The sequence below is a fragment of the Lissotriton vulgaris genome, chromosome 7 (genome assembly GCF_964263255.1).
Source record: "Lissotriton vulgaris chromosome 7, aLisVul1.2, whole genome shotgun sequence".
NCBI classification, from domain to species: domain Eukaryota; kingdom Metazoa; phylum Chordata; class Amphibia; order Caudata; family Salamandridae; genus Lissotriton; species Lissotriton vulgaris.
Window position 1 is genome coordinate 440,926,565 of NC_141695.1, and position 24,472 is coordinate 440,951,036.

At 44.6% G+C, this 24,472-nt stretch overlaps 1 long non-coding RNA gene across 2 annotated transcripts; it reads left to right on the forward strand.

Moving 5' to 3' along the window:
• Window positions 1-6,677: 6,677 nt before the first annotated feature.
• Window positions 6,678-22,030, forward strand: LOC147701809 (uncharacterized). 2 transcript variants are annotated; one of them, XR_015297197.1, is made up of 3 exons: window positions 6,678-6,734; window positions 6,824-6,887; window positions 21,803-22,030. It is a non-coding gene; the product is annotated as an uncharacterized LOC147701809 (long non-coding RNA). The 2 variants fall into 2 exon arrangements; XR_015297198.1 differs by having other exon boundaries at window positions 6,680-6,734; window positions 6,824-6,891.
• The last annotated feature ends 2,442 nt before the right edge of the window (window positions 22,031-24,472 follow it).

Here is a 24,472-nt window from a genome sequence, read left to right on the forward strand (position 1 = left end):
ACGTCCTGGTTGCAAAATTAGGAATGTATTTGGAACAAAATTCAGCTAACCCAATGAAAGATCTAACATCATCTTTACCTTTAGGAGATGGAGCACATTTGATAGCATCAATGAGGTTAGGCTTAGGTCTAATCCCTTCACAGTCAATAACATGACCTAAATAGGTAACATGATCACTGGCAAATGTACATTTTGAAAACTCAATAGTGAGACCTTTTTCTTCCAAAATGCTCAAAACTTTTTCAAGAGTTTTGTCATGCTCTTCCTTGTGTTTCCCAAAAATAAGAATATCATCTTGGAAAAATTTTGTGTTTTTCACGGAGGAGAACAATCTGTGCATTAGGCGCTGAAAAACAGCAGCTGCTGAGGCTAAGCCAAAAGGCATTCGTTTGAATTGATAACAACCCTGCGGAGTTACAAAAGCAGTGTATTGCTTGCTGTCTTTAAATAAAGGAATCTGGTGGTATGCAGCAGATAAATCAATTGTGGTGAACCAGTTAGCACCATCGAGCAAAGCTAGCATCTCATTTATTTTGGGTAAGGGAAACTGATCTACCACAATGTTGTCATTCAAATGGCGCAAGTCCACACAGAGTCTCAATTTTCCGTTTGCACGTTTCACCACAACCAAGGGAGAAATCCAAGCAGACGCCTCAATAGGCTCAATAATGCCAGCAGAGACTAATCTATCAAGTTCAGATGCAACATCTTGTCTTAAGGCAATAGGGACACTTCTGACCTTATGGATTTTGGAAACTGCATTATCCTTTAAGATTATCTTATGTTCAAAATCCTTTAATTTGCCAATTGACTTCTGAAAAACAGAAGGAAATTTCTTTAACAGTACATCACCAGTCTTAGTCCCTTCATCCATCACTAGGACCTTTTCAACTGAATTGGGATCAAGGATAATGTGTAATTCACCCTGATCTTTCCATCCTAAAACCGATGGTCCTTTTTTTGAAATGTATAGCTTGCCATAAGATTTGCGATTCTTGAATTCGAATTTCAACCAACGAAAACCTATGATATCAATTTTCCCTCCATTGTAACCTTCTGGGTCAATATCAGAAGATGATAAATTTGAACCAATTCGATCAACAAAATTGTTGCGCCAAACATCCTCGTTTACAATAGTGTAAGGCGAACCAGAATCCGCGTAAACTTTAACATGCACACCACCAATGTGCATCCAACATTCAGGCTTATTGTCAACTAATAAACATCCATCTCGAATATTGAGAAGGAGTTTCTTTTTTAGAACCACTGCACATTCAGAGGCTTGATCATCACCACTAGAAGAGTTGTTATCTGAATCAACATCCTCTTGAATGCATTTTACGGTTTTGGTTCTTCTTCTACATGCCTTGGTATAATGGCCATACAAACCACATGCACCACATTTACTCTTCTTAGCCGGACACGACTTAGCAAAAGCTAAGTGCTCAGAACTCCCACACCTGTAACATTTGGGAATTTCGCCACTCATTTTGGGTTTTGCCCAAGTTTCATTCTTTTGTTTGAAATTGTTGACTTTTTTATAATTGGAGCTAACTTTAGCAACTATATCTTTTGTAGTGTTATCTGATTTCAAAGCACTAGCACACCTGCTAGAAGTTTCAGCTTTACGAACTAAGGCTAAGATGTCATCTAGACAGGCGTCGCCATTCATCCATAAACGTTCCTGAATAGCAGGATTGTTTGCGTGCATTACCACCTGATCGCGAATTAAATCATCTAGTAAAGCACCAAACGCACAATCATTCCCCATCTTTTTTAACTCACCCACATAGTCATCAACACTTTCATTCTTGGATTGCTTCCTCTGAAAAAATTTATATCGCGTAATACCAATACAAACCTTGGGGGCAAAATACTTATCTAAATTTGATAGAGCAACAATAAAAACATTACTGTCCCCATCCCCAAGAACAGGTTTGTTCATTTGATTATAACACTTAAGACCTTGTGGACCTAAGGAGTGCAATAGGATGCGTTTCTTTTGTTCTGCAGACATTTTGCCATCAGAGTCCACAGTCTCCATGTAATTCAGAAAATAGTCTTTCCATTCCAACCATTTTAAATCTGGTGAAGAACCTTTAGACCAAAAGTCTTGAGGATTACTCAAAGAGAAAGTTTGTTGACTCATTTCCACGAAGGAGAAGTAAAATAAAATATGATGAATTCAGGTGGAATTGTTCAGTGAAACAAAACTTTACTTGAGAACAAGAAAAATATGAATGGTATTTCCTTCACTGTCCTTTCTTCACCACCAGTGAGTTTGGAAAGCAGGAAATGTAACAGTTCGTAAAAACAAAAGAAAGTTAAAAGCCAAAATGTAGAATTAGTTGAATAATAAACGAAATTGTTGTAAATACCTTAAAAACGTTTTAAAAGGTAATTCCTTGTGTGACAGAAACAACTGACTTCATTCGCGTCAGTTAAATGATTGTCCGACTGCTGGTAGGCTAGACCAATCCAAAATGGCCGCCGCGTATGACGCACACGTTCACAATGAACGTCTGACGTAGGAGTGAAGACGCTGGAGATGGCAGAGAACTTGCGAGCATCAGAGGCAGTCACGCGCGAAGGCTCCAAATAGCATTATTCGAAATGCAACGGTAAGAGCTCCGTATTTCAAAGCGCATTAGCTCTGGAAATAGTAATTTTTAGCTTAAAAATAAATATTTAGCGATCCACACGCACATGAAAGGTGCTCACCGCCAAATAGCTCGAAGTCCTTAGAGAAGTGTTCAAAAGCGTCTGGAGATACTCCGTAGCGTCGTCTCTGCTTGTAGATGACAAGGATTAAAATAATTCTTTTTTTAAAGAAAAAAAAATATGTAGAACATCCCGATCGTCGCCACTTGTTGAATTGATGATGGACACATCAATGTAGGTTAAAAGTGTAGTTTAATCCTTAAGTAAGCAGGTACACAACTGACAGGTACTCAGTCAGCGTCAATAATGAAAACCAGTGGAACACGGTACAGTACATTCCAAAGAATGTGGAATGAGCACTGTTAAAGGTAAATTACACAACATAACAGGAATGCCCCAGGCCTACACTGGAGTTAGATCCAAAAATGGCCCCGGAGTTAGATCCAAAAATGGCCACATTTTTAGCGAAGTTTGTTAAGGACGCTCGCAAGGGCATTGACCGCTCCTCGCGGGCTTGCCAGGATAAGCTATTGGATGCCATAGGCCCCATAACGAAAATTCTGGACATAGCTGAGGAGGCCAAAGTGTCCGGGGCAGCCATCTCCCCTGATGTCCTCTCCAACTGGGCGCAGAGGGTAGTAGTTTTTTGGGGGAACGCGAACTGCGCCCTATCTACGGAACGTAGAAGGTTCCTCCTGATTAAGTTAGACCCTAAGTTGGGGGACCTGGCCTCTTCTGAGGCAGGGGCAGTGGCCCAGGGTGGTCTCTTTGGTGAGCCATTTATAAAAGAACTGGGGAAGTTCGTCAATACCTTTACGTCCCTAGATAGGGCGCAGTCCAGTATCAAAAAAGTCTTCCAACAGCGTTTCTCCAGGGGGGGCGGTCGCGGAGGGGGCCGCGCGACCGGCCGTGGTGGTCAGCAAGCAACCAACAGAAATCAAGGCTCCGGTCGAGGACAGTATAACTCCTCGCAAAACTACAAGACCTTCTATCCTACCAGAGGACAACGCTTCCGTGGCCGTGGTGGATTCAAGAATGCTGTGGGGAATTCCTCCAACGGTGAGTGTCATCTCGGCGGACCAAGTCCGCGTGGGGGGGCGTCAGGCCTTGTTCCCGGAGGCCTGGGCCGCGATCACAGCGGACGCCTGGGTTTTGCAAACCATACCGGGTTTCCACATAGAATTTTACGATCAGCTTCGCCAGCACAGGCCTCCCCCTCCTATCGTGTTTTCTCGTGCGGACGCGCGATTAGTCGACGAAGAGGTTTCGGACCTGATTCGCAAGGGCGCCATCTGCCTTTCTCACCCACACCCGGCTGGGTTTCTGAGCAATTTGTTCCTGGTGGACAAAGCAGATGGTGGGAAGCGTCCGGTGATCAACCTCAAGGAGTTCAACGGTTGGTTGATATACCGTCACTTCAAGATGGAGGGCATCCATCTTTTGAGGGATGTGTTGCTCCCCAATGATTGGATGGTACGTCTAGACCTCAAAGATGCGTTCTTGGTGGTTCCCATTCACCCCCGCACCGGCGCTTTCTGCAGTTCCGGTGGGGACATCAGGTGTTCGAATTTACCGCCCTTCCTTTCGGGCTTTCATCAGCCCCTTGGTGTTTTATCAAGCTCCTCCGGCCGGTGGTGGAGGTTTAGCGGGGCCAGAGTATACGGATGATAGTCTATCTGGACGACATCCTACTGATTGCTCAGTGTCCCGTGCAGTTGGATCTTCAGCTTCGCCAAACAATATCCTTGCTCCAAAATCTAGGGTTTGTGATAAACAAAGTCTGTTCTGGTTCCGTCCCAGGCGGTGGTGTTCCTCGGTTTTACCGTGGATTTGGTGCAATGCAACCTGAGCCTTCCCTCCAGGAAACTAGGGAAGATCCGCCATATGCTCCGCCTGACGATCTCGCGATCGCACACCTCTCTCCGTCAGATTGCCCGGGTGGTGGGCCTACTATCTTCCTCCATCCAGGCAATCTTTCCGGGGCCCCTGCATTACCGAGCCTTTCGGCGCCTCAAGGCGCATCATCTTCGACGGGGCCTGATGTACGATCAGGTTGTTCCCCTATCAGACGAGGTGAAGGAGGAGATGAACTGGTGGCTGGCGCATATGGAGGCCTGGAATGGCCGAGCGATTTTCGGTCCCGTTCCAGACCTGGTGAGTGAGTCCGACGCCAGCCGGGCTGGATGGGGCGCGCGCTGTGTAGAGTTTTCTACAGGCGGCGCCTGGTCGTCCGAGGAGCAAGAGCTCCACATCAACTGTTTAGAACTGTTGGCCAGGTCATTCGCAGTACGCTGCTGGACCAAGGACACAGTTCGTTCCTGCGTCTTTCTTCGCATGGACAATATCTCAGCCGTCTACTACGTCAATCATTTGGGTGGCCCTCGTTCCAAGGCTCTTTCAGATTTGGTGAAGGTCTTTTGGAATTACTGCCTAGCGCACCTAGTGTCTGTGACGGTGGAATACTTTCCGGGTCAAGACAATCAGGTAGTGGATTGGCATTCCCGATATCTACGGGACTCCAGTCAGTGGAAGTTTGATCCACAAGTGTTCAGGTGGCTGAGCGACACCTGGGGCCCGTTCTCTGTAGACCTTTTTGCATCCCGTCTGGACTTCCAGCTCCCACGGTTCTTCAGCTGGAGGCCGGACCCTCTGAATGGCATACATTAGCTTGTCTTTGAATGATACGCCTAAATATATATCTGTGAAATGCCTGCTACTGCATCTGTAGGTTTATTATTTATCAATAAATCTGCATGGTTTGCCCCTGAAGATGTTGGCAACTTGTAGTTGTCGGGTACGATATCCATGTGAATGATAATTGTGCCAGTCAGTGCATTTTCAGAGATATGAAGGCTACCACTACTGTGATCTTTACACTTGAGGATATTAATATTGTTTAGATAACGCATAATGCTTAGTACTCTAAGCTAACCATTTGTTTGAAAATTTGTTAATTTGATACACTGCAGCTATTCTGTTTGTATATACAATTTTGTAGATACATGTCATTGTTAATTTGATATATAGCAGCTATTCTGTTTGTACATACAATTCTGTAGATACATGTCATTATGGATAAGAAATGTCTATAAATAGCAACATTCAGGTTGTCCATATGTCCTTTTGTATAAAACTGTATTATTAGTAACTAAAAGTATATGATCAACATTGAGGCATATGTAATCCGCACGGTGGGCTGTTTCTTTGAAAAGGGGGCTCTAATTGACTCAAATATACACTGTTGATGATAAAGCATAATGTAATAACATGGTCGGAACTTAAAAATGTGCCAGATAATAGGTCTAGGTTTCAGAGTTTCTTTTGGCCCTTCTTTGTAATATCAAAACAGTGAAAGTACTAGTTCAAATACCAACATTTGAAAAATATATTGCAGATGCAGCAATAAATGCCTTTTCGCGAGTTTTACCATTATTGTGTTTTTAAAAATAAGAGCTATCATGATAATCTCTCGTCGTCAGGCCGTAATGCAGAGCTGCCCAGCTAAATACATTTGACTAAAGGTCAGACCAGTGTGAATGAGAATCACTGCAACTAACCTTGATGATATAGCAACATGCATTATTATGCGAGAAATAGCACTATCGTCTTTTCAATGTCATAGACGGGAGCCCTTATGATACACTTCTTAAAATACCACTGGATAGTTCTGCAAGATACATTATGTATCACTGAATATGATACTTTTTGAACAAATATATAATTAAAACGTATCATTAGTTACATTATACATTCCAAGATGGCCGCCTCAATTACCACGTTACAACAGTGGTACAGCTAACGTGAGCTACAGCCGAGTCCAATTTCGATCTACACACCATCTCATAAAACCTCCCGTGGCATCAACCAAGGCCTCCGCCCTGACTTGAATGCATGCGGTTGCTACGATCTTTTGAAGACTTTAGTCAAAGGTGAGTGCTTTATAGGGCCACGTTATGGGCCAGTAATTATCGCACATGATTGATGCAAAGGGCTACAAAAATTCTTCTCTTTATTGCAGAAAAACAGCTTTTAACTCATCTAAACAACCGTTCTCTTGACGACATTATCTAAAGGTGAGCGCACTATAGGGCCATACTATGGGCCAGTAGTTATCGAATATGTTTCTTGCTATGGGCTACATAAATTCTCCTCTTTATTACAGAGAAATCTATTGGTCTTAAACTCATCTAAAACAAAAGGACATCTAGAGGATAAAAGTTCACGCAGTAGGTATAAAGCTCCTCTTTATGTAAAGTTGATAGTCTTTGTTTTTATGATTACATGTCAATAGAGTTAGCCTCGTCTTTTAAATATGAACGAGAAGTTCTTTGAACTCATGCTACATCAATACGAGATAGCCCCTTATTAGATACCATGTAGAATTAGACATTCAACTCGGTTCTTAAGCCAAGGATGACAATTTGTTTGAATTCATGCGATTCATGACTCACAAATGGATGACAATTTGTCCTGAAGTCATGCGACATCCATAAGATAAGGCCCTTGTTATATCGCACACGAACAGATATTCGGCCACGCTTTTAATAAGTTGATGTCATGTCACAAATATACGATACAATCCTTCTCCCATGCAATGTAAATATGACACGTCTTAGCGCATCACGAACTAGAAGCCATGACTTTTGGAAAATAATAGGCCCCCAAAGCTGACCAATTATAGATGCACATAGACTTAGTTGTCAGATCGGGTGCCAGCATGTAGATAACAATTTTAAAATAGACTTAATGTTTGTTCCTTAACTGTTCAATAAGAAAGACAATTTTAACATTCAATGCGGTTCTTTGCTTAGGTCGCATACCGATTTTGCCGATGCTGAATATATGCCATACGTAAATCAGTATGCTCCACGGTGATGATTATAGTATTTTCAGGTAATGATCCAGCTAGATCTCTTGATATGGAATGTAGAGATTTGCACTGGGTAGCCATATTTTGATCAGCGGGCACGATAATAGGAGAGTTATCATGAACATACCTATAATGCCATCATAATCACGTGAATAGAATGTGTACTACAAAAATAATTTTCTCTCTACCTGACCACAATATGATACCAGTTAAAAATATCGTTCAAATGCCACTATAGTAACGAAATATGAGTGTATAAAATAGCGGATGCCAATTCTTAAGCAACTTTTGTCAGTCCAGATATACTTTATAATGGCGTTTCAAGATGTAAATTGAAATTGATGTCTACGGCAATACAGACTAATACTGTCAAAATATCATTGTATTCGCTTGGCTCAATGAGCTACGTTCTGAGAATTCCCATATGTATATATGATAAAGATTGCTACTACTTGAGTAAGCAGCAACGACATCCACTGTTAATAGTCAGGTTACCTGTGATTCAACAATTAAGATACATTTATATATACAAAATGAAATGTCTATGGCTATTATAAATAATGCCCCATTTGAAACTGAAGGATAGAAAGGCTATGGGCGTTTCGGTGCACCCTATCCAATATTGTTGAATTCATGTATATGGTAAATGAAAATTTGTCATAGGATATAAATTAAGAATTGTCTTAATCATAGGAATCTTGAGGTGTGTTACATTTTTGAAAATGAATTTTAGAGTTAATATTTACCTAAAATGGAGGTTGATATTAAATACCAGTCTAAGTAAAACTCGCTCGCAGCCGTATCTGAGGTCGAACTTTCCTTGGCTCTTAATAATTCCCAGGCAATCACCTGCATTATAATCTTGTTTGTGAGGACTTGCTGACATTTGGAAACCAACGCCAATTTGGGGCAGAAGAGCAGTGCTACACCGCGGGCGGGACTACCAGAACCAGCCTGCACAGCGCCACCATCAACGCTGCAGCTGGGGCCTCTTCCCGCCCCCTCCTCCCAGCAGTTGATAACGGCTTGCGGCCCCCGCTCCGCGGGAGCCGCTCGCAGCCGTATCTGAGGTCGAACTTTCTTTGGCTCTTAATAATTCCAAGGCAATCACCTGCATTATAATCTTGTTTGTGAGGACTTGCTGACATTTGGAAACCAACGCCGATTTGGGGCAAAGGAGCAGTGCTACATCGCGGGCGGGACTGCGAGGACCAGCCTGCACAGCGCCACCATCAACACTGCAGCTGGGGCCTCTTTCCCCCCCCCCCCCTCCTCCCAGCAGTTGATAACGGCTCGCGGCCCCCGCTCCGCGGGAGCCGCTCGCAGCCGTATCCGAGGTCGAACTTTCCTTGGCTCTTAATAATTCCCAGGCAATCACCTGCATTATAATCTTGTTTGTGAGAACTTGCTGACATTTGCAAACCAATGCCGATTTGGGGCAGAGGAGCAGTGCTACATCGCGGGCCGGACTGCGAGGACCAGCCTGCACAGCGCCACCATCAACGCTGCAGCTGGGGCCTCTTCCCACCCCCTCCTCCCAGCAGTTGATAACGGCTCGCAGCCGTATCTGAGGTCAAACTTTCCTTGGCTCTTAATAATTCCCGGGCAATCACCTGCATTATAATCTTGTTTGTGAGGACTTGCTGACATTTGGAATATTAAAATTATTTCCTTCCTCCATAGGTTGTCCAGTCGTATTGTAGTCCTGATGAAGACCGAGCTGGTTGCGCAAAAAAAGCACCGTAAAACAGGGTCGAAACGTCGACGTATTAACACCTATCAGTCACTACTTAGTTCCAACCTCAAATAGAAAAGCACAAGAGGGTTGTAACCAATCCACAGTAATCCTTGGACTGATTTTTAAATTTTGTACTATATGTATAGATGTTGAATTGTAGTGAATGTCACTTTATGGTTGTTTTCACTTTCATGCACTTTAATCACGTATACGCTCATTGCTTGTGTTTGTTTTGTTGTAGGAAGTTTCTGTTTAGGAAAACCTTTCATATGTATGTATAATAGAGATATTTGTATAACCAATGTTGTCGAAAATAATGAGAAATATATAGGATTAAATCCAAAAATGGTGTGTTCATTTAGTTTGTAATTTGATATTTGTAACTTTGAAGTAACAGTGCAAACAAACCACGCCCCCCCATTTTTGTCATAAGGACAAACAAAAGAAATATTTTCTTCCCAACAGAACCGTTTTTGCATACACATACTTGGAACCCAGGTTCTGAGGGTCACAGTGCCAACCCCATTATAACTAATGGAGCAGTGCTACATTGCGGGCGGGACCGCCAGGACCAGCCTGCACAGCGCCACCATCAACGCTGCAGCTGGGGCCTCTTCCCGCCCCCTCCTCCCAGCAGTTGATAACGGCTCGCAGCCCATGCTCCGCGGGAACCTCTCGCAGCCGTATCTGAGAACGAACTTTCCTTGGCTCTTAATGATTCCTGGCAATCACCTGCATTATAATCTTGTTTGTGAGGACTTGCTGACATTTGGAAACCAACACCAATTTGGGGCAGAGGAGCAGTGCTACATCGCGGGCGGGACTGCGAGGACCAGCCTGCACAGCGCCACCATCAACGCTGCAGCTGGGGCCTCTTCCCGCACCCTCCTCCCTGTATATATTTGTAGTCTCTCCCGTGTATCGCGGGACGCGCGTGTCGACTAGCCGGGCTAAGCCCGGGCAAAGGGCAGGCCGTCTGAGGCCGTCCGAGGCGGGGCAGGGCCACCCTCTTTGAAATTCGGGTGTTTACTCGGTATATCCTGTTTTTATACACTGTTTGTAATTATTGCATATTTACCTTCTGTTAGTACAAGTGCTATCTGTTAATTTCTGTATAATGGCCCTACGTTCAGGGAGGGGCAGAAAGGTTACCCTTAATACTAATGGTGGGGTAGCCACAGGGACCCTGGATCAATTTATAACCCGGGCTACTGGTATTTTAGAAAAGGAAATAGCCCTCACTGAAAAACGTTTGTCTATTGACCTTTTAACGGGGAAACGGTCTTCTTTAGGATTGATTGGGTCAGTGGCAACCCCAGTTCAATGTAGTAGGCCTGATCCCTTGGTTGTTACTAGCCCAATTTCTTACTCTCTGTTGGTGGGCCCGGATGACTCAGTGTCATGCTATAATTTAAGCCCACCTTCATCCAGTAGTGTCTCTAGTAGCCTTAGTATGACACAAATTCCTCCTCCCCTTAAAGAACAAAACTTGGTACCGGGGGTAGGTAAAAATCCTACAGTGACATCGAAATCAAGTAAAAGGAAAAGAGGGGGTGGACATAGGAAGGGTTGTTGTGCAAAATTGACAAAAACTCATATTATGAACGAGGATCCACCAGTTAGAACCCAGTCTCCTAGCTTAAGTGGTGCACTTCCTGAAGCTGCTCGACTATCGATTCCATTAAACCTAAATGAGGAACTTCTTGGTAAAATGGAAATACTAGTGAGGTCCTTGTTATTGGCCCTGGTGGAAAGAACGAAAATAATGAAAGCAAAACTGGATCAATTGGAACTGTTGGTAACAGGGAATACCGCCACACTTGATGCATTGGCAAAAGGCTTGAAGAGTAAAAGTGTTAAAACCCCTGCTATTGCAGAGCCTGGAACTACAAAGTCTACTAGAGGCGTGCAACTGGTTACCAAAGTAACCCCTGCAATTCAGAACCCAAAAACAGCTACAGAAGGTAATCTTGTAGTAACCACAAGTGACGGGGGTTCCGAGGCAGGGGTGGTGGCTGCTTCCCAGCTGGCATCCCATTTAAAACCAGTGGTTAAACAACCAATGGGCAATGTTCCCCAGGGTAGAAAAGCTTCTGGTAAAAGGCTCTCATGTGTCAATCTTCCCCCGGAATCTGCACCATTCACAATCATATTGACAGGGGTACCGGGTATTAGGCTAGAATCATTGGAATCACATAGAGAGCAGAAGAATAAAGTCATTTTTTGGCTCAATAAAAATAGGAGACTATCCCCTGGTTCTAATATAGAGATCTTAAATGTAAGAAGGGTGGCCTGGCTGGGCCGGAGCTCCAAGGATCTTGAGGGTGATTGTATCATCATTAATTTTAGAAATCCATGGGTTGTAGATTACATCCGACGAGAGGCAAGGTTTGCTAGAATAGGCGATATTCAATCTTTAGGCTTAGATTATTTTTATCCATATGTGAACCTTGCGCTACCTCACCCATTACATAATCACAATAGGGGGGGACCTTTTGGTGAGACTCAACTGGATTGGGCAGTACAGTACCTGCCATTGAGAAACAGATTTGATCCACTAATGGGGTTGGAGGGGGTGGACTGACTCCCGGAATCCCCTGTCCGGAATATTGTAGCGGAAGAAATGGGTGGGGCACCGGCTGGTAGCTCTGTAAGGATAGGGAGAGAGAGGGAACTGTTCTTAGATGGGATGGAGTCCATCAGTCATACACATTTAGATGTTACTACACTGATGGCTCATGCAGATGTTGACCAGGGTAGGGGTGATGATACCCAACTGGAATTAAGGATTTCATCGTGTGTAGAAGTTCCCCATTTAGCTTCACAAAATAGCCAACTAAGAGGGTGTCCTTTTAGTTTGATTTCCTGGAATATAGCAAGCCTTGCTCGTAGGTTACAGGATGAGTTATGGTTAAAATATATAGAAACCTTTGACATAATCTGTCTCCAAGAAACCTGGAGCAGAGAGGACCAAAGCTTAGATGGTTATCAATCCTTTAACGAGTATGCTGAGCCCTCACAAGCGGGAAGGGCTAAGGGCGGTATACTGACCGCTATTTCTGTAAAGTATGCCACCGTTAAGACACTGATGTTGACCGATTCCCCTTGGTTCCAATTGCTCCTGATTACAGATTGGTTTCCAGTGCCCCTGCTTTTAATCAACTGGTACTATAATATCTTCGACCCCCATGCCACATTTGTTATCGATAAATTGCTGGAGGAGATAGCTAAAGTGACTAATACCTCCTCCTCACTGTTTATTATGTGGGTAGGGGACTTCAATTGTGCCTTGTGTAAGTTTAGTGGGTCTAGGGCTTGTGGTGTGGTAGATCCTAATGATCAACCAATGGCGCACTTTAAGCATTCACCGCAAGGTGACGTCTTGAACAATATCATCGTGATAAATGATCTTTGCGCATTGGATAAGCCAACTTTCTCAAAATCGCTGGAAATACCGACTTTTCAAGGGACGGGGGCCCAAACGAGTGTAATTGACTTCATCTTGGTCTCTAACAGGTATATCCATTTTGTCAATAACTTCCTGGTTGAAGCGAATCCTGTTAGTGATCATAACCCTCTAGTCCTGTAATTAAGCCCTATGACTGAGAAGATTCAGACCTTCGAACAGCCAATAAAATATGCTCAGAATCAAGGGGTATGCCTTAAGTGGGACAAGGTCGATGCACAAAATTGGAGGAAGAGATTTTTAGAGAAAGTAGCGCATTGATAGAAATTTGTTTAACTCCCTTTTCTGCTCCTGAAATTGTAATTAAGAACTTTGAGGCACTTTGTGGTTATGTGGCACCGCATCTCCTTAAAACCATGGGCAAGAAAAAATTAAGAGAGTGTAAATGGTTTGATGCTGAATGTTCTGCAGCTCAAACAATTTTAACAAAGGCATTACACCAAGTACCACGGGATAAGGAGTCTGTTAAAAACGCAAGGAAATTATATAGGGACACTATTGATAGGCGTAAACTAGATTTAAAAAAAAGGCCTGGGGTGACCTGGAAAAAGCCTCAGATTTGAAGGATAGTAGGCTATTCTGGGAAGTAATAAATCGTCCCTTCCTTAACAGTGAGGATAAAGGCAACATGGTGACACATATACCAGGAGATTTTTGGGAGGCATATTATGCAAAAAAATTTAATCCAAAAGGGATTTGTTTGACACCTGTTACTGAGGAGAATAGTGATCTTCATTTAGATTCAGCATTAACACTTAGTCTTTCACTCTCTCTTCCTGAGGTCTTGGAAGCTTTAAGGAAAGGCATCTCGTTAAAGGCCCCAGGGCCTGATGCAGTCCCATTAGATCTTTTTAAATATAATGTTGAGGTGTGGGCACCTTTGTTACTTAATGTATTTAGAGTGATAGTTGTTGGGCGCATCCCAATTTCATGAAAAGAGGCGGTAGTTGTACCGATTTTTAAGAAGGGTAATAAAAGTGACCCGTGCTGTTATAGGCCAATTTCGTTATTAGATGCATCATGTAAGCTGATGGGTAGGGTTATACTGGCCCGCCTGGAAGAATGGGCTGAATCATCTGGTACTATTGTGGACTCACAGTATGGTATTAGACGAGGTAAGGGGACCACAGAGCAGTGTCTAAATTTGGCTTTAATTATGGGTAAGTACATGAGGGCGAGGGGAGCTTGTATTCACCTGGCCTTCATGGACTTATCCAGTGCCTTTGACACTGTCTGTAGAGATAAGCTATGGCTGATGATGGAGTTCATGGGGTTTGAGGAGCCGCTGGTTACCCTGCTTCGTAGATTGCATGCTGCCACTACTGTGAGGATTAGATTTGGCCAAGGGGCAAGAAGAGGAAACTCATCCCATCTACTGAAGGGGTACGCCAGGGCTGTGTTCTGGCTCCTTTCTCGTTTTTAGTCTACACAAATGGGTTGGAAAATTATTTGTTGGAAAACTGCTCAGATTTCCCTAAAGTAAATGGCAAACGGATACCTATGCTATCCTACGCGGACGATACTGTGTTAATGACCCTTACTGCAAATACAATGCAAGCTTGTTTAAAAGCTTTTAATGATTTCATGTCAGACTTGGATCTAAGGGTCAACTTCACAAAGTCCTTTGCGATGCTTTGTGGCCCGAAAGGGACAGAAACTTGCAGGTATGTATTAAATATTGTGACCATTGAAAAAGTTGATCATTTTAATTATCTGAGAAATTTATTTAATAGAACTCTGAGTTGGGACCCTATAATATCAGCATGTGTGCAGAAGACAACTCGATCTATAGAGGCCCTTTTTCGTTTTTCCAGCAAGTTGGGCCAAAAAACGATTGCTGAATTAAAGACCCTGTATAAAGCCAAATGCGTCCCCGTTGCAACATATGGGGCGGGGAGGTGGGGTATATATAAATGCACCAAGATCCAAATTATGGAAAATAAGTTCCTAAAGCGTCTTTTATCAATCCCATCCGGTTCATCAAATATTTTTTGTCATTCAGAGATGGGTATAGAATTTGTGAGTGACCTCATTCACGTTTCCCCTTTACTTTTATGGGGGAAAATTTGGAAGTCTGAAGATTTACAACTTTCAAAAGAAATCTTACAAGACTGCACTAAACTTGAACATGCCATGCAGATTCCATGGATGCTATATGTGAGGGAAACATTCCATAAGATTGGCCTGGGACATATTTATGAAAACCTAGAATCTATTCAGAAGGATATAAAGTCGACAATTAAAAATGCTTATCGCATTACCCTGGGCATGCTAAAAGATATTGAACAAACATCATACAATAGGGGTAAATTGCAGCATCAGTTTTATTTATCCTTCACTATGCACACCCAATGGCGCTTTTATTTTTACAAGATTTCGTTTAAACACATTGCATTTTTTGTTCGCATTTTTGAAACAAGGGGGTTGGTGTGAGAGGCTACTCCCTTGTCCCTGTAATGAACAAGTTACTTACCTTCGGTAACGCTTTTTCTGGTAGATACTATATCTGCCTGTGGATTCCTCACCTTGTGAATATCCCCCTTGCGTCAGCAACGTTCGGAAATTTTCTTCGTAGCACGCCGTCGTGGGCGACGTCACAGGAGCACGGCATCGCGCGCGACTCCGTCTGACGTCACCGACTCCATATTAGGCCCACGCCGGCGTGATGACGTCAGTTCCGCCCTTTTTTCCGTGCCTTCGAGGCACACGGACGGACCAACGATAGCAAATATGCAAATATACAATGTACACAGTACAAATAGAACCAAATCAATACAACAGTATTATAATCATATATACAGAAAGACCAGGTATAGCAGAGTAGACAAACGGGGAGGCGGGTGGGTCAGTGAGGAATCCACAGGCAGATATAGTATCTACCAGAAAAAGCGTTACCGAAGGTAAGTAACTTGTTCTTCTGATAGATACATCTGCCATGTGGATTCCTCACCTTGTGAATAGATTCCCACAGCAGTCCCCACTCCCGGAGGAGGGTGTCTACTCTGCTACACCAGGAAGTCTTGGAGGACAGAACGCGCGAAGTGGCCATCCCTCCTCACCTCGGTATCTAAGCAGTAATGCTTCGCGAAAGTGTGGAGGGAGGCCCAAGTCGCGGCCCTGCAAATATCCTCAACAGGCACACCCCTAGACAAAGCAGATGTTGCAGACTTTGCTCTAGTTGAATGAGCTCTAATACCCTCAGGAGGGTCCTTACCCGCAAGGGAGTAGCAGATCTTGATGCACAGGATTATCCATCTGGAAAGAGTGCGCTTGTGCACCGCTCTGCCCTTCTTGCAGCCAGCAAAGCCAACAAACAGCTGGTCGTCCATCCGGAAGTCCTTAGTCCTGTCCAGATAGAAGGACACCGCCCGCTTAGGGTCCAGGCGATGCAGTCTCTCTTCCTCCTTAGACGGGTGAGGGGGAGGATAGAAGGTAGGAAGGGTAATGGACTGCCCAAGATGGAAAGGAGTCACCACCTTAGGCAGAAAAGCAGCCCTGGTCCTAAGAACCATCCTTTCTGCATGAATGGTCAGGAACGGGGGTTTGGAACTTAGAGCTTGAAGCTCACTTACCCTCCTTGCCGAGGTGATTGCAACGAGGAAAATAGTTTTAAAAGAGAGAAGCCTCAATGGACACTTGTGCAAGGGTTCGAAGGGAGAACCCATTAAAAAGGTCAGCACAAGATTCAAATCCCACTGAGGAATAATAAAAGGGGTAGGAGGAAACATATTCACAAGACCCCTCAAGAATCTCACAACCACCGGAGACTTAAAGAGAGAAGGCTGATCCGGCAAACATAGAAACGCCGATAAGGCCGAAAGATAGCCCTTGACCGTGGACACAGCCAAACCTTGCCGCGCCAGATAAAGGGCAAACTGTAAAATATTAGACAAATGAGCCCTCAAAGGGTCAATATCCCTCTCCCTGCACCAAGAAACAAATTTTGTCCACCTATAGGAGTAAATGGACTTAGTGGTGTCACGCCTGGCAGAGAGAATGACATCCACCACCTCGTGTGGGAGAGAAAAAGAACTCAAGTTGCCCCGTTCAATCTCCAGGCATGAAGGTGTAATGTCTGGAGGTGGGGGTGTAGAACCTGCCCCTCCAACTGAGAGAGGAGGTCTGCCCTGTGAGGGAGACGGAGCGGCTGGTGAGAGGATAGGTGGAGTAGGTCCGAATACCACACCCTTCTCGGCCAATCCGGGGCGACCAAAATGACTTGGGCCCGGTCTTGACGAATCTTCCTCAGAACCCGAGGAATCAAAGGTATGGGGGGGAAACGCGTAAAGGAGTCGACCTCCCCAACTCAACTGAAACGCGTCCCCCAATGCTCCTTGCATCGGATACTGGAGACTGCAGAATGAAGGGCAGTGAGCATTCTCGCGAGTGGCGAAAAGATCCACCCGAGGAGTCCCCCACATCCGAAAGATGTTGCGAACAACCTCCGGGTGAAGCCTCCACTCGTGGTCGGCAGAAAACTGCCGACTGAGACTGTCCGCACGCACGTTCAGAACCCCGGCCAGATGATTTGCCACCAGACAAATCTGATGGTCCTGAACCCAGGACCAGAGACGCAGAGCCTCTCTGCAGAGACACTGCGACCCTACTCCTCCCTGCTTGTTGATGTACCACATCGCAGTCGTGTTGTCCGTTAGGACCTGGACCGAACGACCGCGAAGGGAAGGGAGGAAGGCCTTGAGCGCCAAACGTATCGCCCTCAATTCCAGAAGGTTGATGTGAAACAACCTTTCTTCCGGAGACCAAAGACCCTTGACCTCCAGGTCTCCCAGATGAGCACCCCACCCGAGAGTGGATGCATCCGATATCACTGTGGCCACTGATGGAGGTAGCTGAAAAGGCTTTCCCTGTGACAGATTGCCTTCCACGCCCCACCAGGACAGGTCCGCTGCAGTTTCTCTGGAGATCCTCACAGACTCCCTGAGATCTCCGTTGTGCTGATACCACTGCCTGCGGAGGCACCACTGGAGCGCCCTCATGTGCCAGCGTGCATGACTGACCAACAGAATGCAAGAAGCCATCAGACCGAGCAGACGAAGGACCTTCAGGACTGGAACGACCGCTCCAGGGTAAAACAAAGGAATCATTTCCTGTATGTCGCGAATCCTTTGAGGTGGAGGGAATGCACGACATACAGAAGTGTCCAGTACTGCACCTATGAACAGGTTGCGCTGGGAGGGCACCAGGTGAGATTTGGGTACGTTTATCGAAAAACCCAACCTGTGTAACAACTGAGTTGTCTCCTGCAGATGATGGAGCACCATCTCCGGCGACTCTGCTTTGATCAGCCAGTCGTCTAGATAAGGGAATACAGGAATCCCTGACCTCCTGAGATGCGCCGCCACCACTGCCATCACCTTGGTGAAAACTCGAGGCGCAGTAGTAAGTCCAAACGGGAGGACCGCAAACTGATAGTGCTGCGATCCCACCGTAAAACGGAGATACTTCCTGTGCGACTTCAGGATTGGGATGTGAAAATACGCATCCTGCAAGTCGATCGACACCATCCAGTCTTCTTCCATCAGCGCCAGAAGAACCTGAGCAAGGGTGAGCATTTTGAACTTCTCCTGTTTGAGATAGAGGTTCAAAACCCTGAGATCCAGGATAGGCCGAAGCCTGCCATCCTTCTTGGGAATCAAGAAATACCGGGAGTAGCACCCTTGACCCCTCTCCTGCTCTGGAACCACCTCTATCGCTCCCTTTCGAAACAGAGCCAGGACTTCCTCCTGCAGGAGAAGCAGGTGGTCCTCCGAGCAATAACCTTGGCAAGGAGGGTAATTGGGAGGGAACTCCTGAAAAGGAAGTGCATACCCATTCTCTACGAGATTGAGAACCCAAAGATCTGATGTAACCGATTCCCAATCTCGTAGAAAGTGAGTAAGCCGACCCCCTACTGGCCCTACATGATCCAGAATGGTGGATCTAGGGCTGCTTTGCTGATGCGGGTGGGGGTTGGGCATTATTGGAGGAAGTGGAGGAAGAGGAGACTTGACGTCCACGACCACGACCCCTCTGTCTACCTCTATAGGACTTATATAGAGGGTTCTGCTGCTGCTGCTGTTGTTGGCCCTGCTTGAAGGGACGAAAAGAAGATTTTCCAAAACCCTTGAATTTTCTGGCTGCAGACCCTCTCATCTGCAGACCCAACGATCTCGCAGTGGCACGGCTGTCTTTAAACCTTTCCAAGGCCACATCTGCCTTCTTACCAAAAAGGCCAGATCCTTCAAAGGGTAAGTCCAACAAAGTAGATTGTACATCCGCTGAGAAATCAGATGACTTTAACCATGCGGCTCTCCTAGTTGCAATGGATGAGCCCATAATTCTGGCAACTGAATCCACAGTGTCCATGCCGCTTTGGATGACCATGCGGGCCGCAGCCTGAGTGTCAGAGATGACTTCATTAAAGTTTTTTCTATCCTCCTCAGGAAGTTTTGGTGACAACTGCTTCACTGAGTCCATCAGCGCGTGCACATATCTACCTAGAAGGCAAGTGGCATTTGACGACTTTAGAGCCATGCTCCCAGAAGAGAAAGTCTTCTTCGCAGCCTGATCCACTTTTTTAGACTCTTTGTCAGCAGGCACTTGAGGGAAGGAGCCTGCCGCCCTATTAGAACAAGCCGCCTGAACCACAAGACTTTCCGGAGACGGATGCGTAGAAAGAAATGCAGGGTCATCAGGAGCCACCCTATAGCGCCTTGCAATAACCCTTGAAACTGCAGGAGCAGACAACGGCCTCTTCCAAATTTCCTTAATTGGATCTGACAAGGCATCAGTAAACGGCAAAGTTGGCTCCACAATTGAGGATGGAGAATGCAGGACTTACGTGAGAATGTTGGGCTTGTACTCCACCGTGGGCAGCTTTAAGTTAAGAAGCTCAGCAGCCTTCCTAATAACCACGTGATAAGGAGCCACGTCCCTTGATGGTGCATCAGAAGTCGAAGGCAGACCCCACTCGGGAGAGAATTCCAGACCACTAGCATCCCGAAGCTCTTCGAAGTCATCACCATGATCAGGAAGCTCGCCTTCCTCCACATCTGAACTCTCATCATCCTTTTGCTCGAGAAGACGCTGAGCTCTTCGCCTCGACCACTCCATTCGAATCGAAGTCGACGGATCCGGTAACGACTCCGACGGAGCCGGTTCCGACGTCGCTCGAGGAACCGAAGCAGGAGGACGAGAGTCAAGAACAGGTGTGGCACCTCGATCTCGACTGCGAGGTCGATCCGGAGTCGGCGAAGCCGCATGCGGAGTCGAGGACCTCGGTGGAGCCGTACCGAGCCAAGGTGAAACAGGCGCCGGCATGAAAGGATTAAATGGAGCAGGGGCATACGACTGAGGAATACCCAGGTTGTACGATAACGGACCCATGGGGCCACCAGGCGCTCCAGCGGGGTACATCGCCCTAGAATAAACTCCAAACATCGCATTGAGAAAATGCGAGGGATCCTGCCCAGGACCAGGGAAGGAAGGGTACGGACCTACCGGATGTTGCAATGGAGGCCGACCCGACACATACTCACCCTGACCTTCTGGATTCACAGGAGTCTCTGCCGAAGCCGGTTCTTGAGCCACCTCCTCTTCTTCATGCTCCGAGGAAACCGGCTCCGGGTCCGGCTCCGGCGCCGGAGAACCCACTCTTGACAAAGCAGGTGAAGGAGAGACAAAGTCCTTACGGTGTTTGTGAGACTTTCTCTTCGAGTCAGAGGAATCCTTCCCCGAATGATGTCTCGAACTGTGCTTCCTCCTCTTATGTTTTCTCCTCGAAGAGCTCGAAGCATGCCCGGAAGCCGACTTAGATCTAGACCTAGACCTTTCTCTGGACTTCGACTTCGCCTTGGACCTCGAGTCGTCTCCAGACCTCGAACCCGCTCTGGACCTCGACGCCGATCTCGACCTCGACCGAGACCTTTGCTTCGACTTCGATCTCCGTGACGTAGATCTCGAAAGTCGCCCAGAGTCCTTTTTCACCTTCGCCAAGAGCAACTTTGCTTCACGCTCCCGAAGCGCCTTCGGATTCATCTTGAAACAGGACTCGCAGTTCTTGACGTCGTGGCCCGATCCAAGACACCACAAACAATCCTTATGCGGGTCCGTGATAGACATCATGCGGGCACAAGACCTACATGGCTTAAAGCCTGTTTTCCTCGACGACATCTCCGGAGAAGAACAAAGTCGCAAGAGAGAAACAGTGACAAATATTAGTCAGAAAGATACTAGGTATCGCTGAAGATCCCGAAAACCGCTAGCGTCGGAGACGCGGAAAAAAGGGAACTGACGTCATCACGCCGGCGTGGGCCTAATATGGAGTCGGTGACGTCAGACGGAGTCGCGCGCGATGCCGTGCTCCTGTGACGTCGCCCACGACGGCGTGCTACGAAGAAAATTTCCGAACGTTGCTGACGCAAGGGGGATATTCACAAGGTGAGGAATCCACACGGCAGATGTATCTATCAGAAAATAAGGTTTCACAATGCACCCTGCATCTTGCTCTTTTTTGTACTTTGTAAAAGGAACCCATAAATCGGTTTATTAAACGTGTTTTGATGGATATTCGACCATGTGATTACAGGGAGGGATATGAGTATTTGATGTCGTTGTCCATTGCAGCTATATGCAGTGCTGTGCTTAGCTTTATTAGGCTAGCACTCACTATTAGTAGACAATATTGAGCAGTATTAATGGAAACCCTGCATGCCTATTTTGATAACTAAAGCAGCAGATGATTTTGTCTACAAATGTAGTAGTTAATTTTGATTGTTAAACTTTGCAGAGCTAATGTGCTGTACTTAGTCCCTGCTGTTTAATAGCACAAGCACTTTTTCATTTTAATTGTGCATGGCCTTCTCTTTCCTTTGATTGACTGTAACATTTTAATATGGAATTTAGATAATTCTGTGTAAACTTGATTTTTAAAAATTGAATACTTTTATGACTGTTGACGAATCGAAATAAAGTTTAATGAACTCTATGGGTGTTATATGTGCAGTGACTAATTTAATGTAATTGATATGATATAGAATGTTTTTAATAATAACTATATCACTTTTAGGGTCTTCAGATACTGTCCTTTGTCCTGAAGATGGGCTCAACAATAAATATATAGGAGACCGAAACGTCGACTTACGCTTTTCCTACCTGGATTAATTGATCAATTGTAATAAGACAGGAAAGCGCAGACAATTGTTCCAAAGAAGTGTTCATTTGATTGTCTATCATATACTTCTTGTAACATTGTTGAAATTGATTTTGTACCCTGTTTTTAATCATTTTTAGAGTATTAAATACAATTTTCCATATACACCCTGCACCTCTGCTATTTCTTCTCTGATCACTTACTGTGACTGCTTTAGAGTAAATGAATTACTGTTGTTGCATTTCTGCACTCTTGACCTAAATTGTTGCCGGTCACCAATTAGCATCACAAGCTTTAAGCTCCAACTGACATAAAGAAAATCCCTTGAAGGTACTCTCACCTTTCCATATTGTTTGCCCAAACCCTCAAGGGTATATTGGGTTGCTCATTTCTCTTGTTATCATTCAAGCACAGATGCTGGTCTGTTGTGGTCCGCTGTAAAAAGTGGTTGTGTGTAACTATAACCAGTCTATATGTCTGAGGCAGAGACTTTGTCCTACTCAGAGGAATATATATTGAAAATTGCTGGAGGTCCCTCACTACTGGGAAATAAAACTCCGTCAGTACAATCAGCCTATGAAACAGACTTGAACCAATTAGAGAGGCTCAAAAAGAAACTTGTGCGAACAGAACTTCACGCTAAGTTCCTCACTGATTGCCTCAATGCAAATATAATACCAACTGGTCTGCAAATACCCAACATCCCAATAATCTTTACAGACGACGAGGATTTTAAAATTGGTTTCAGTTTCTCAGCCAACAGGTGCTCTCGCACCTGGATGGTACTCTGTATTGAAACAGCCTTTAAACAAATTAAAATATTGACTAAAGAAATAGATACACTGGAGAAAAAAAATCACAGGGGATTCTAATATTACTAACAGCAAATTCCTTCTAGAGAAAGTACAACAAACCGTTAAGGAATTTGAGGAATTTAACTCGCACAAAAAGACCGAAAAGCTGCAAAACGATATCAGACGGTATAATAAGGAACGCACTTATCCTTATTTAAATAAAGATTTTAATGGTCCACAAAACACTAATCCACAGTCAAGAAAGGGAATTAATTTCTCTGATACCAATTCAGAATCTGGCAGTGACAAATCAGTAGATAGCAATTACCGGCAATACGATCAACAGCCTTCCACCTCACGTCAGTCTACTTTTTTAGCACAGGACCGCAGGGGCAACGGTCAACCACACAGACCACAGGCCCAAAGGAGAGGATGGAATCAGAATCAATACACTCCGGGATTCCGCAAAACTCGCAATCAATATTACGAGTGGTAACATCTGACCAAACAATCCTTATTTTCAACCTCTCTAACCATGTTCTGTCAGAACAAGAAATTGAAGTGTTGTCATCCGGTCTTAGCTTTGTTCCCACATATAGAAATGAACTATTCCAAACAAAACTCGAATTATATCAATTCTTTCGATCTGTTAGACTAAAGAATTTCTATGCTAATAATACCATAGATAGCAATAAGGGCATAACAGGATTACGTAATCTATCGACTTTCTATCCAATGAACTCCATGGTTAGAAAAAAAGTAATTGCATTCGAAAATGCCACTCTTATAGAAATAGATAATCTCTTTAAGAAAAGAATGCAATATAAATCGAATTTCCCTCATGATCAACAAAAGGCTCTACGTAATCTCCAATCTCTAGGAGATACCTTGATCAAACCTGCTGACAAAGGAGGTGGTATTGTCCACTGGGAACGTGACAAATACAATACAGAGATGATGAAAAAATTAAAAAAGTTAGCTCTAACTATAGGGAGCTATCAACTAACCCTACATTGCGACTATCTAAAGAAATTAGTGCACTGAGTAAGCAAGGCTATGATGGAGGTTGGCTGAATGACAAAGAGGCAGCCTTTCTGATTAATAAGACACCTACGGTGCCTGCTATCTATCTATTGCCGAAGGTTCATAAAGATTTAACCAATCCCCGAGACGGCCGATAGTTTCCGGTTGTAACTCAATTCTAAAGCCATTGGCACAATATGCTGATTATTTTATCAGACCCTTTGCTGTCCAGCAGCCATCTTACATAGGAGATACAATGGCAGTTATTAATGCTGTTGAAAATTTTTAGTTTAACCCGATCAATGAAATACTTGTATCCATGGACATAGAAAGTCTTTATAAAAACATACCCCAACAAGAAGTTCTAACTATTCTTAAAGACCTTTTGGATAGTCGCCCAAGACCGCATGTAGTCCCTACTGAATTTATAGTGTGTACGTATTTCCTTATGTGAAAATTTCTTTCTCTATGAAAATAAATTCTACCAACAACTCAGCGGAGTAGCTATGGGTGCCATCTATGCCCCGGACATAGCCAATATTTATGTGACCCATTTTGAAAATCAACACATCTTTGATATATCCAACCCCTTCTCGAACAACATCCGGAAGTGGTTGCGTTATATACATGATGTTTTTATGGTGTTGCATGGCACACAACTTGAATTACAAAATTTTCATGGGTGGTTGAATACTAGAAGTCAACATCTCAGGTTCACCATTGAACATGACAATCATGAGATGAATTTCTTGGATATAACAATTAGAAA